This window comes from Dinoponera quadriceps, unplaced genomic scaffold (genome assembly GCF_001313825.1).
Source record: "Dinoponera quadriceps isolate SergipeBrazil2010 unplaced genomic scaffold, ASM131382v1 scaffold1814, whole genome shotgun sequence".
In the NCBI taxonomy this organism is placed as follows: Eukaryota; Metazoa; Arthropoda; class Insecta; order Hymenoptera; family Formicidae; genus Dinoponera; species Dinoponera quadriceps.
The window spans coordinates 70,102-81,751 of NW_014556249.1; the positions used below are offsets into that span (position 1 = coordinate 70,102).

General features: G+C 36.8%; 1 pseudogene; it reads right to left on the reverse strand.

Annotated features, from left to right (window-relative positions):
* Nucleotides 1–9,488, reverse strand: part of LOC106747217 — a 12,248-nt pseudogene extending 2,760 nt beyond the window's left edge.
* Nucleotides 9,489–11,650: the final 2,162 nt, after the last annotated feature.

The window sequence follows — 11,650 nt, forward strand, 5'->3', positions numbered from 1 at the left end:
TGGACCGAAGCAACGTTTATCGGTGGTACAAAATGTTCTCAGAGGGCCGAGAAGATGTGAACGACGAAGAGCGTGCCGGACGCCCGAGCACGTCAACAACAGACGAAAACATTGATGAAGTGAAGAAAATAGTATTGGCCAATCGTCGAATCACCGTTAGAGAAGTTGCTGAGGACCTAAACATATCGATTGGCTAGTGCCATTCGATTTTTACTAATGATTTGGGCATGACACGGGTCGCCGCGAAATTCGTACCAACGCCCCTGCTCACACGTCGTTGCTTGTGCGCGAATTTTTGGCCAAAAACAACACACTAATGATGCCGCAGCCACCGTATTCCCCAGACCTGGCCCCCTGTGACTTTTTTTTGTTCCCGAAACTGAAAAGGCACATGAAAGGACGACGCTACGCTACGATTGAGGAGATAAAGACGGCACCGAAGGAGGAGCTGAACAAGATCACAAAAAATGATTTTTTGAAGTGCTTCGAGGATTGGAAAACACGTTGGCACAATTGTATAATATCTGATGGGGATTACTTTGAAGGAGACAAAATAGATATTCATGAATAAATAAATAATTTTGAAAAAACACAAAATTCGCGATACTTTTTGAACAGACCTCGTATATGTGTGTGTGATATTTATTTTTTAGGACGGGGTCTCGCACTTGGTAGAAATTTGTGAAAAATAAGGATTTAATTTTCGAGATTGAGCATCGAAACGTAAGAAAAAAATTGCTCCTGAGGCGTGATGAATTGAAAGCGTTGCCAGGGTTGTTCGAGAGGGAGAGAATCAACAGGTTTCATTTCTTGATAATTGAGAGAGAAAAAAGGGAGAATAATGTACAATGTTTATGTATAAAAAAAATAAAAAAGACTGGGAAAAAAAATATATATGTGTGTGTACATTTTGTTTGCGGAATTCCTGATTTGATCATGATGAGAAACCGTGTTTATGAATATTCTGCGATTCATAGAGCGGGGTAGGGGATAAAAAAGAAATTGCTTTATGGTTAAATATAAATTGTTAAAATATTAATTTTCTTATTTGTTGAAAATTAATGCGACGACTTTACAATCGATTATATTGTTTTGATCGAACGAATCGCTATTTAGTATTGCTTTAGTGATATTCGTATTATCAGGTATTACGCGCGCGATGTCGAGAAATTGTCGTAATTTCGCGTCTACGTAATTAGTAATTGCACATAGTGAGTTGGCGATGTGGTTTGTATAATATTTAAGTTTGTATATATTGATAACGGTGGCTTGCGACACGGACAAGCGACGAGTCGTGGACGTTTCCAGTTTAAATATTAGCAAATTATTGATTTTTCCGAAGCGTAGCGTTAGATTTTCAATCTGAATATCATTAGGTCAAATCTCCTCCTCCTTCTTCCACATCGTTGGCACTGCGTCGTAGGTTCGACATCACGTTTGATTCTTGCTCGAAGAAGTTTTTTCACACGGTCGCCGAGAGCGGGATTTCCTTGCCGTAATTGTCGCCTATAACGACCTTTACGTGGGATGGAAGTGACGCTGTGATTCCTATTTCGATGAATTTGTAACCCGTTTTCGTCAGTAGATATTTTCTCGTTAAGATTCGAACGGGAATGTTGGCGCTTTCATCGTTTCTAGTGAACAAAATGGTAGTAGTAGTGTAAAAGTGTTTTTTTAAATAAACGATAATAATAAAACTCACTCGTTTCATTTGTTGTTGTTAATTTTTTTGTTAAGTGTCTGACTACCGTTGTTATTTATAATGGGTCCTACCGTTGAAACGTCGTTGTCGTTGTCGTCGTGTGATTTTCGTTTTCTCGTGTCGATCATTTTACTGTTGGATTGGTGGCTGTTGGTAGAGAGGGATCGTTCGTTGTTGATTAACGCGTACAATACCATGCGCGATCTCTCTCTCTCTCTCTTTCGTGGTTAAGACGGGAATGAAAGAAGAAAAAAATTATGTGGAGTTATTGGGGAATCGTGATCGTTCATTAAATTTTTCTTTCTCTTTCATTCTATCTCTTTCTCTTTCTTTCTCACATTAATGTTTCCCTCTTTCCTCTTCTTCTTCTCTCGTTGCTGTTGCGAAGGAGTCGATTTGGATTAATCGACTGAGCAGGTCTCGTAATTGTTTTATCAAATTGTCTCGCGGACAAATAACACTTACGATCTGCAGGTTGAACTTACCGGTAGCAGTGACCAATTTGACAGAATCGTTAAATTTGTAATAGAAATGATTTTTAACGAAGTATAAATTTCCGTCGGTATATCAAAATGCGGTCGTCATTTCGGTTGGTATACCTGGAAATATCTCGTCGATTGAAAGATGACTCATAATTCGTGTTGAACAATCGTCTACCAGGTGTATGCATAAGTTTTTTCCGGTTTAACTAAGAGATGGCGCCAGCGAAAAGTACGCAGCGTATTAATTTGACACATACGTCATTTTGTTCGTCTGACATTTAAAACTACAAACACACACAAGTTGAGTCCGCCAAAAACTAGCGTCTTTGTTTTATCGTTCAGTGATCATGTCGAGTTTTGTGCCTGAAAAAGAACATTGCGGCACGCATTGCTTTTCTTATTTAATCAAGAGAAAAAGGCTGTTGAAAGTCATTGTTTGCTGGTAGAAACATATGGTGAACACGCTTCATCGATTAAAACATGTAAGACATGGTTTCGACAATTTAAAAATGGTGATTTCAATGTAAAAGACAGTGAGCGCTCTGGTAGACCACAAAAATGCGAAGACAAGCAATTACAGGAGTTATTGGATGATGACCCAACTCAAACTCAACGGCAATTAGCAGAAGCATTACATGTATCACAAGAAACAATCAGCAGACGTTTACGAGCAATGGGAAAGATCAATAAACTCGGTAAATGGGTCCCACACAATTTGAATGAACGTCAAATGGAAAATCGCAAAGTCACTTGTGAAATGCTGCTTCAACGCCACGAAAGGAAATCATTTTTGTATCGAATTGTGACGGGTGACAAAAAATTGATTTATTTTGAAAATTCGAAGCGGAAAAAATCGTGGCTTTCACCTGGCGAAGCCGGTCCATCAACACCAATGCCAAATCGCTCCGGCAAGAAGACCATGCTCTGTGTCTGGTGGGACCAGAGCGGTATTGTGTATTATGAACTCTTGAAGCCCGGCGAAACCGTTAATACACAACGCTATCGCCAACAAATGATTAATTTAAACCACGCATTAATCGAAAGACGACCGGAATGGGCCAGAAGACATGGCAAAGTGATTTTGTTACACGACAATACGCCGTCTCACACAGCAAAACCAGTGAAAAACAGCTTGAAATCGCTTGGATGGGACATCCTTCCGCACCCGTACTCCCCAGACCTAGCGCCATCTGACTATCACCTTTTCGCATCAATGGGGCACGCGCTCGCACAGCAGCACTTTAGCAATTTCGAGGAAGTTGGAAAATGGCTCGACGAATAGTTTGCCGCAAAAGACAAGCAGTTTTTCTGGCATGGTATTCATAAATTACCTGAAAGATGGACAAAATGTGTAGAAGCCGATGGCCAATATTTTGAATTAAAAAAAAATTAATTTTCCTTGAAAATTACGTGTTTTTTTTTTACCAAAGAACCGGAAACTTATGCATACACCTGGTATTTCCCCGATTATGTGATCGTTGTACACAACGAAACTCTGTCCTTTGTTAGAGTTTATTGCGGTATTGATTCTGGCTGTAGGTAGAAAACCGAAGTTGTTGAACGAAAGTTTCCGAATTAATTCGTAATTAGGAAATGACACTACGTATATGATATTATTTGCAAATATCATCAGGTTGCCCGTAGGTTTCTCATATGCAACCGATATGTGTGTGAAATTGTCAGGAAGAAATTGCATGTAATCTGATATTATGATCGGTTTTTCATAGGTATTTTCGTTGATATTAATCGACCATATGTATTTTTCATATGCAATATACAATCGATTGTTTATAATTAATATTACATCAAGATCTCGTAGGGCACACGGATCGTGATTGATGTATTTTGTTGCTGTTGCTGTTGTTGTTGTTACAACAGCTATAGTGGTGGGAAGTGTTGTAGTTGTATAACTATGGTAATTAGCGCCATATAGATATCGAATATGAAGAATATCATCTAAGCTCAATGTAATGGGACACTGTTTCACTGGGCGCCATCGCAAACATAATCGAATTCTGGTGTTCGCTGTTATGAAAACCTAATGTGTGGCCGATTTCATGCGCGATTATGTGTAACAGGCTGTGTATGCGTGGAGGATTTTTATTATTGGATTGGCAAATAAGTTCGTTCGGTTTTTTCGACTGGTATAAAATACAATTTATTTAATATACAAAACATGTACTAATCAATAATGTATTGACCATTCTATTCTTTGACTTCTTGCCATCTTCTTACCAATTTCATAATCCCACATTTATAAAACGTCTGAGGTTTACCGGCAAAAAACTGATCCAGTTGCGTTTTAACAGCTTCATTATTAGCAAAGTTTTTCTCGTTCAGAGAATTTTGCAGCGACCGGAACAAATGATAATCAGAGGTTGCGGGTGAATAAGGAGGGTGAGGCAAAACATCCCAGCCAAGCCTTAACAATTGGTTCCGAGTAGTTAATGAAGTATGGGGTCTGGCATTGTTGTAGTGGAAGACGACTCCTTTTCGATTTGCCAATTCTGGACGTTTCGAACGTACTGCTTAATTCAATTTCGTTAATTGGGAGCAATATACAGTTGAATCGATCATCCTGCCTGATGGTAAGAGCTTATAATAAATGATACCTTTATAATCCCACCACACTGAGAGCATAATTTTCTTCGGGTGCAATCCTGCCTTCGAGGTTGTTTGTGGTGGTTCACTGCTGCTTCCCCATGATCTTTTACGTACTACGTTATCGTAAACGATCCACTTTTCATCTCCTGTAACCAACCGCTTCAAAAATGGATTGTTTTCTTGGCGTTTCAGCAGCGCGTCGCAGATGGAAATGCGAGCGGTTAAGTTAGCCTCGGTCAATTTGTGCGGCACCCAAACATTGAGGCGAGAAACGTATTTCAACTGACGCAAATGGTTTCCTACACTTGTGTGGGATATATTAAGTGTCGTAGCAATCTCTTGTACTGTTTGCGATGGATTTTTGTCGACGGTATTCTTTATTACAGCTGAATCAATCTCTGCTGGACGACCAGAACGGGACGCGTCACTAACATCAAAATCTGCAGAACGGAATTTGGCAAATTATTTTTGACACACACTTTCTGTTAAAGCATTGTCCCCATACACATTACAAACTTCTTATGAGTTTCTGCAACTCGTTTGCCTTTTTTGAAATAAAAAAGGAAAATATGGCGAAAATAAACGTTCTTTTCTTCCATATTTGCAACCGTGCATTACGCACAATACTCTGATATTAACCGGCGTATGTTTACAAATAGGTTAAGTGGAACGTCGCTTTTCAGCTGCGCAAGCGCGTTGTGCGATAGCGCTGTGGAAAAGAGATAGCAGAACGAGTAAATCTACTTCGATTAAAAAACCGAACCAACTTATTTGCCAACTCAATAGTTAAATACAGTTTCCCATATTTCTTAGTAAAAAAATAGAACTTACTTCGAGTGTTCGTTTTCTGACCGTAGTGAAAACAATCTATGGTGAAATATGTCGTATCGGCATATCCATCAGAAGCGAGTGGTATGCTTAAATCTAGTGTAATAACCTGAGTTTGACTGCAAAGTTGTCCCTCTGGAATTCAGGATAAATAGAGATTTCCATGTCTAACTCTTGCCATCTGAAACGTATTTAAATTTTTTAATTGATGCATGTACAAGAGTGAATCAAATATAAACTGGAATTATTTTTATACCCGCAGTGAGGCGAACGGAGAGAGGCCAGGTTTCTGAGTGTTATAGGTGGTGATGCCTGAAGTAGATTCCCCCTAACGCGACCTCTCATTAGCACTCCGTTAATCAGTATCACAGTGTCAGAGCGGGAGGTGCCCTCGTCCATTGCACAACGAATTATTATTAAATTTCTCACTGCAAAAGGCGTAAAACCGTCGGACATATTGAGAAGGCTTGAAGCACAGTTCGGGGACAATACGCTTAAGAAGACTCAAATGTACTAGTGGCACAAACAATTTTTAGAAGGACGAGAAATTGTTGGAAATGAGGGGCACCGACGTCGCCCGAGGACCAGCGTTACAGAGGATTCGCCTAGTTGGCAGCCTTATCGAAGGAGACCGTCGATTAACGGTCGCTGAAATTGCTTCTGAGGTCGGAATAATCTTCAGCAATGCTCACGCAATCATTACTGACGACGTTAGGTTTCGAAAAGTGTCCGTCAGATAGGTCCCTCGTCTTCTCACCGAAAATCAGAAACGGCACCGTTTGGAGGTGTGCGAACGGCTATTGACACGCTATCAGGCCAAAGGGGAAACTTTTTTGAACCGAATTGTGACTTGCGACGAAACTTGGGTGAACAACTACAACCCGGAATCCAAAGAAGCCAGTATGGAATGGCGAAAAAATGTGAATCTGCACCCGTCAAAGCCAAAACTCGGTTCTCAACTGGAAGAGTTCTTGCAACTGTATTTTTTTTACTTTAAAGGTATTTTGAACGTAAATTTTCTTCACGAACGTCGTACTGTGAACGCCGCATACTACTGCCAACTTTTGGACAAAGCAAAACGCGAATATCTTTAGAAAAGACGCAAATTTCCAATCCGAGACGTTATCCTGCTTCACGACAATGCCTGGCTCCATACAGCTGCCTTAACTTGTTAAAGAATTGAAGAACTAATCTGGAATACATTGAAACACCCTCTTTACAGTCCGGACTTATCGTCCTGCGATTATCATTTATTTGGACCACTGAAAGAAATACTTAGAAGAAAAAGATTTGACAACGATGCTTCTGTCGAATCTTTCGTGAGCGATTGACTGCCGTCACAGCTGCCTTCATTTTATGATATCGGAATTAAAAAACTGGTTACCCGTTAGGAAAAATGTGTTTCGAAGCCCGGGGATTATGTAGAAAAATAGTTATGTATGTTAGTTTTTTTATGATGCTTCAATTAAACAAAAAAAATTATTCCGGTTTATATTTGATTCACCCTCGTATACATATCTTTTGCTATCGACAATATTTTTGAAATGATTTAAAAACGAATAAATATAAAAAAATTGAAATATTCAGAGAATTTTTCATAGAATTTATTTAATAAAAGTATTATTTGTATCGTTAAATATTTACCGTCTCATGATCTTGTAATATTCTGGTATAAAACTTTAATATCTAAGGCCAAACATACAAGAACATTCGCTATCCGTTATAAGGTCACATGTAAAAGATGGTCTTACGACTGTCTTTTAAGTCATTTGACCCTTATGACTGTCAATTAAAGTTTTCATATGTTGTGACGGAATCAAAGATATCAAAGTTCGTGGTAAATTATCTCTTAATGTCGTCAAAACTTGAAGTAAATCGACTTTGTGTTTATCGAGAATTGACGAAGGTGAAGGGTTCCAACATATATTGCTGCAAAAGTCGTTAACTCCAATCATCAACAATATTAACTACAAACCAGATTGTTGATATTGACATTTAATTGCCAGGAACTAATTGCGCTGGTCAACAAAGTTTTAGTGACAAAATCTGCATTTTGTATTTTCCTGTTAACTTTGTTTTTTATGTGTAATATTCAAAAAGTCATAATTTGTGTATAATCTGTTGCGACCAAATCCATTTTGCGATGTAAAAGTGATATGAAACCTGTGAATCCATCTCGAGACGTGACGTAAGAAAGAAAATTCTTAAACCATCTCGCGATATAATAATGATGCGGAAAAATATATTTTAAGCCCATCTTACGATGAAAAGTAACTGGAGGAAAATAAAGTTGATACTTATATTAAATATGAGATCCTAATAAATATTTCAATAACAAAATGTTCTACATGCTACAGTGTTTTGATATTTTTATATTCAGTGAACAAAAATTATTAAGAACCATCTCATTTGGTTCATGATACTAGAAATTTTTACTTCTTGACTAGTGTTATTAATTGATAACGCGATATTTCGATATATACAATTAGACGACAGCTTATTGTGAATGGAAAATTTTTAAATTAATGAAAAAGTTGTAAGAACCAGTAAATGTACTAAATTATGTTGTCGCGCAGAAAGAAGAAAGCGAGATTCAAAGTTTTGTAAAAGAAGCAATCCGTTCAATTATAAAGCAATAAAGCATGTGCTATTCATTATTCCCATTTCCTCATCTTATAGATATAACTAGGTCTGTCGAATATAACAAACCTTCCAATTCTTCTCCACATCTATCCTAGGGTCGTTTTTAATTCTTTTGATCAATTCTTTTGCCATATAAAGCATATCATTGGACATAGCACTGCTTTCAGCGACATTCAATTGAGATGCAACAATTGTCAACGAATCTCCCAAAGTATAGCCTATCAAATTGTGGTTGAATGAATTCCTGTATGTTAAAAAATTAAAATTACTGCCGCACACACACACACACACACACACACACACACACACACACACACACACANACACACACACACACACACACACACACACACACACACACACACACAAATATACATTGTCATTTAATATATTTCATAATTATTGCTTGACGAATACCAGATCACCGATTACGAAATACGTTCGTATCTTTTTTTTTCTTTTTATCATCATGTGCATCAGATTTAACAAATTGGATAAGAGTAATATCGTAAAATAGTACACGAAAGTAATATAGTACAGGAAAGTAATATAGTACACATACTGCTCAAAATAAAAGTCGTTTCTCTCAAATGCGTAAATGTCAATAAATACACTAGTTGAGTGGAGATGCATGCACGACATATAGAAAGATATAAATTAAATTAATGCATCACATTCCCAATTATTACTCGCTTATCACGTTCTATTCATTCAGAAAGTCCAGTAGTTTGGGATAATATCGATTGCTTTGTTATTAAATTATTTTTAGGATATGACGTTAATTGCGCGAGATATATGGGCTAGCGATTACGTGAGAAAAAATACGATTCCGAGAAAAAAACGATGAATAGTTTGACCTTAAAGATATTTGAAAGAATCACATATTGCCTCCATGTGCCTTGACCTCCGCCAAGCGCCGTAACTCCTCTATTTTCTACCAATATTTGAAACAGGTCGTTTGCAAAAATCCCAGCTCCAGCCGTCAGCGAGTCACCCATCGCGACAATGACATCGATATCGCCCGGCCTTAATTTATATATCGAATTTGGTACTTCTTGTGACCTGCTGCCTGAAATATGCATCACTGAAATATATCTGCATGTACAAAATATCACCTGCCTTACCAGTAACATTACAAAGAAATGGGAGATGGTCGGGAACAATTTGCTGCATTGTTTGTGCATTTTTTGCTATTTTGATGTTTCTTCCATCTTCCGTTCCTGTTTTGCCTGCAAAATCAATAAATCATATGTCATAGCATGCTAAGAAAAGAATGCAGTGAATGATATAAGCGATTTAAACGTCTCATCATTTGAAGGACGACGATTCGTTTTTTTACTTACTATTATCGCGTGTATGTAAAATCGCGCGTCAAAGAATAAAAATTCTTGTTCAAGCTGAATGCATTTGAGCAGGAAATAAACAAGGAGGGGATGAGATCAAATAAAAAATATTACTTTACGAAATAAGGAAAAAGTTGTAATAATGTGCACCAAGATATATTTCGGTACATACATTCGATTATATCGACTAGAACAATGAATTATGCAGAGAAAAACGAGTAATGAGATAGAAGAAAATGCGAAAATGCGTGTTACATTCGTTTATCGCACAGGAAAGAAAATCACTCCGTCTAGAAAACGTTTAATAATAGAGACATGTATCTATCACTATTTTTTTTATCAAGATATTTTGTGATCAAATGCGACGTATAAAAGCTGCTAGATCAATGGTGTTCATTGAGAAAAAGCGGTCCTGTGTTCAGTTATTCTTCTCTTAACCGTTTTTAATGTTGATTTATGATCAAATAGAAACTTCTGATACCAATCTAAAATCACGATTGCACGTATAAGCACATTAACAGTTATACAAAATATTTCTTTTAAATACTCTATATAATTTTTCTTGGATATAAAAAGAATATCTCCGAGCCATCTAAATCATCTGTTGGTTATTATATTTGTGGCAAGACAAAAAAAACAATATTAAAATGATGCAAAAGAGAAACAAAAAAAAATTCACGAGAAAATATATATACTCTATTATACAAGATCGTATATACCATATTCGCATAAAGATTTATAAGAGTTAAAAGAAAATAATAAAATAAATATTTTAAAACAAATAATATTAATTTTGTAAAGTATATTCAATTAACAGTTTCGTCATTATCTAATATATCGTCCAGTCTCTGTTATTTATTATAGCCTGATAACTTTGGGCATGTTTTCAACTTTGTTTTTGTAGTGCAGCTAAGAGAAAGCGATCTCCATATTTGTCAAATTTCATAGAATAATTGGTTCAGGTTAAATACATGTTTTCTCTTAAGCTTCTTCTTTATAAACATCTAACGTTGTCTGTTGCATTCGCATTAGCAGATTATGCTGACCAGATCCGAGGACGTGATGATATTTGTGACAAGGCCTACGACCATCGTTTATGAATAAGTTTTTAATCAAACAAAAATTTATCTCGCGCACATTGTCATGTACGTCTTGACTTTTGCAAACGACGCTTGAATGTCACTGGATTAACATTCATGTATTTTTTTTTACCGACCGTTTTTGGGCTTGTCACCGAGTTAATTTATTTGGGACAGCTTTGCAACTTATTATCTCACAAAGTAGTAGCTCGTGTTTTTCGCCGCTTTGAAAAATCTTCGACATTGTTACTTATTTTAAACTGCGTCACTCACTTTTGCACGAATTCGAATGGAATTTAATCGTCCAATATAATTAGCAGTCTCTTTATATGATATTTGTGGGCCTTTCAGATGAGAACACCAAAACACCGTTTTAAAATATTTTTAATATACTTTACTTATCTCGGATTTTGTCCGGTATACATTGAATACGAAACGTCACTAGTACATTTACCACATGACAAAGTGAGATGATGCTCCTCTAAGTGGAGGATGATGCTTGCTCTCTACTGAACCCGTCAGAATCCAGCCACTTACAGGACTGTATAATGTGGTGTATACGCTATTGTGAAATTGATTTGATAGTAAAAGGAAAAGAGAGAGAGAGAGAGAGACTGACAGAGAGAGAAAGAGAGAGAGAGGGAGAGAGAGAGAGAAAGAGAGAGAGAGAGAGAGAAAGCAATTTTAAATATTATTAAAAATTCTTAAAAAAAATCGTACAAGGCTCGATTTACAATTCTTTCCCTTGAATTTAAATTACTAGGTATTGATGTATTTAATCTCAGCAATATTGACTTGAAAATTAGAATAATAATAATTGGTATCAACCTCCTTATCGGAATTGCTCCGGTAAATGAACGGGACTAATGAGATGAAATCGGTAAACAATAATGAATAAAAAAGCATATTATTCTTACCTTGTAGTTCAACAAGATAAAATATGTTAATTATGTCGCAGATGCACATATG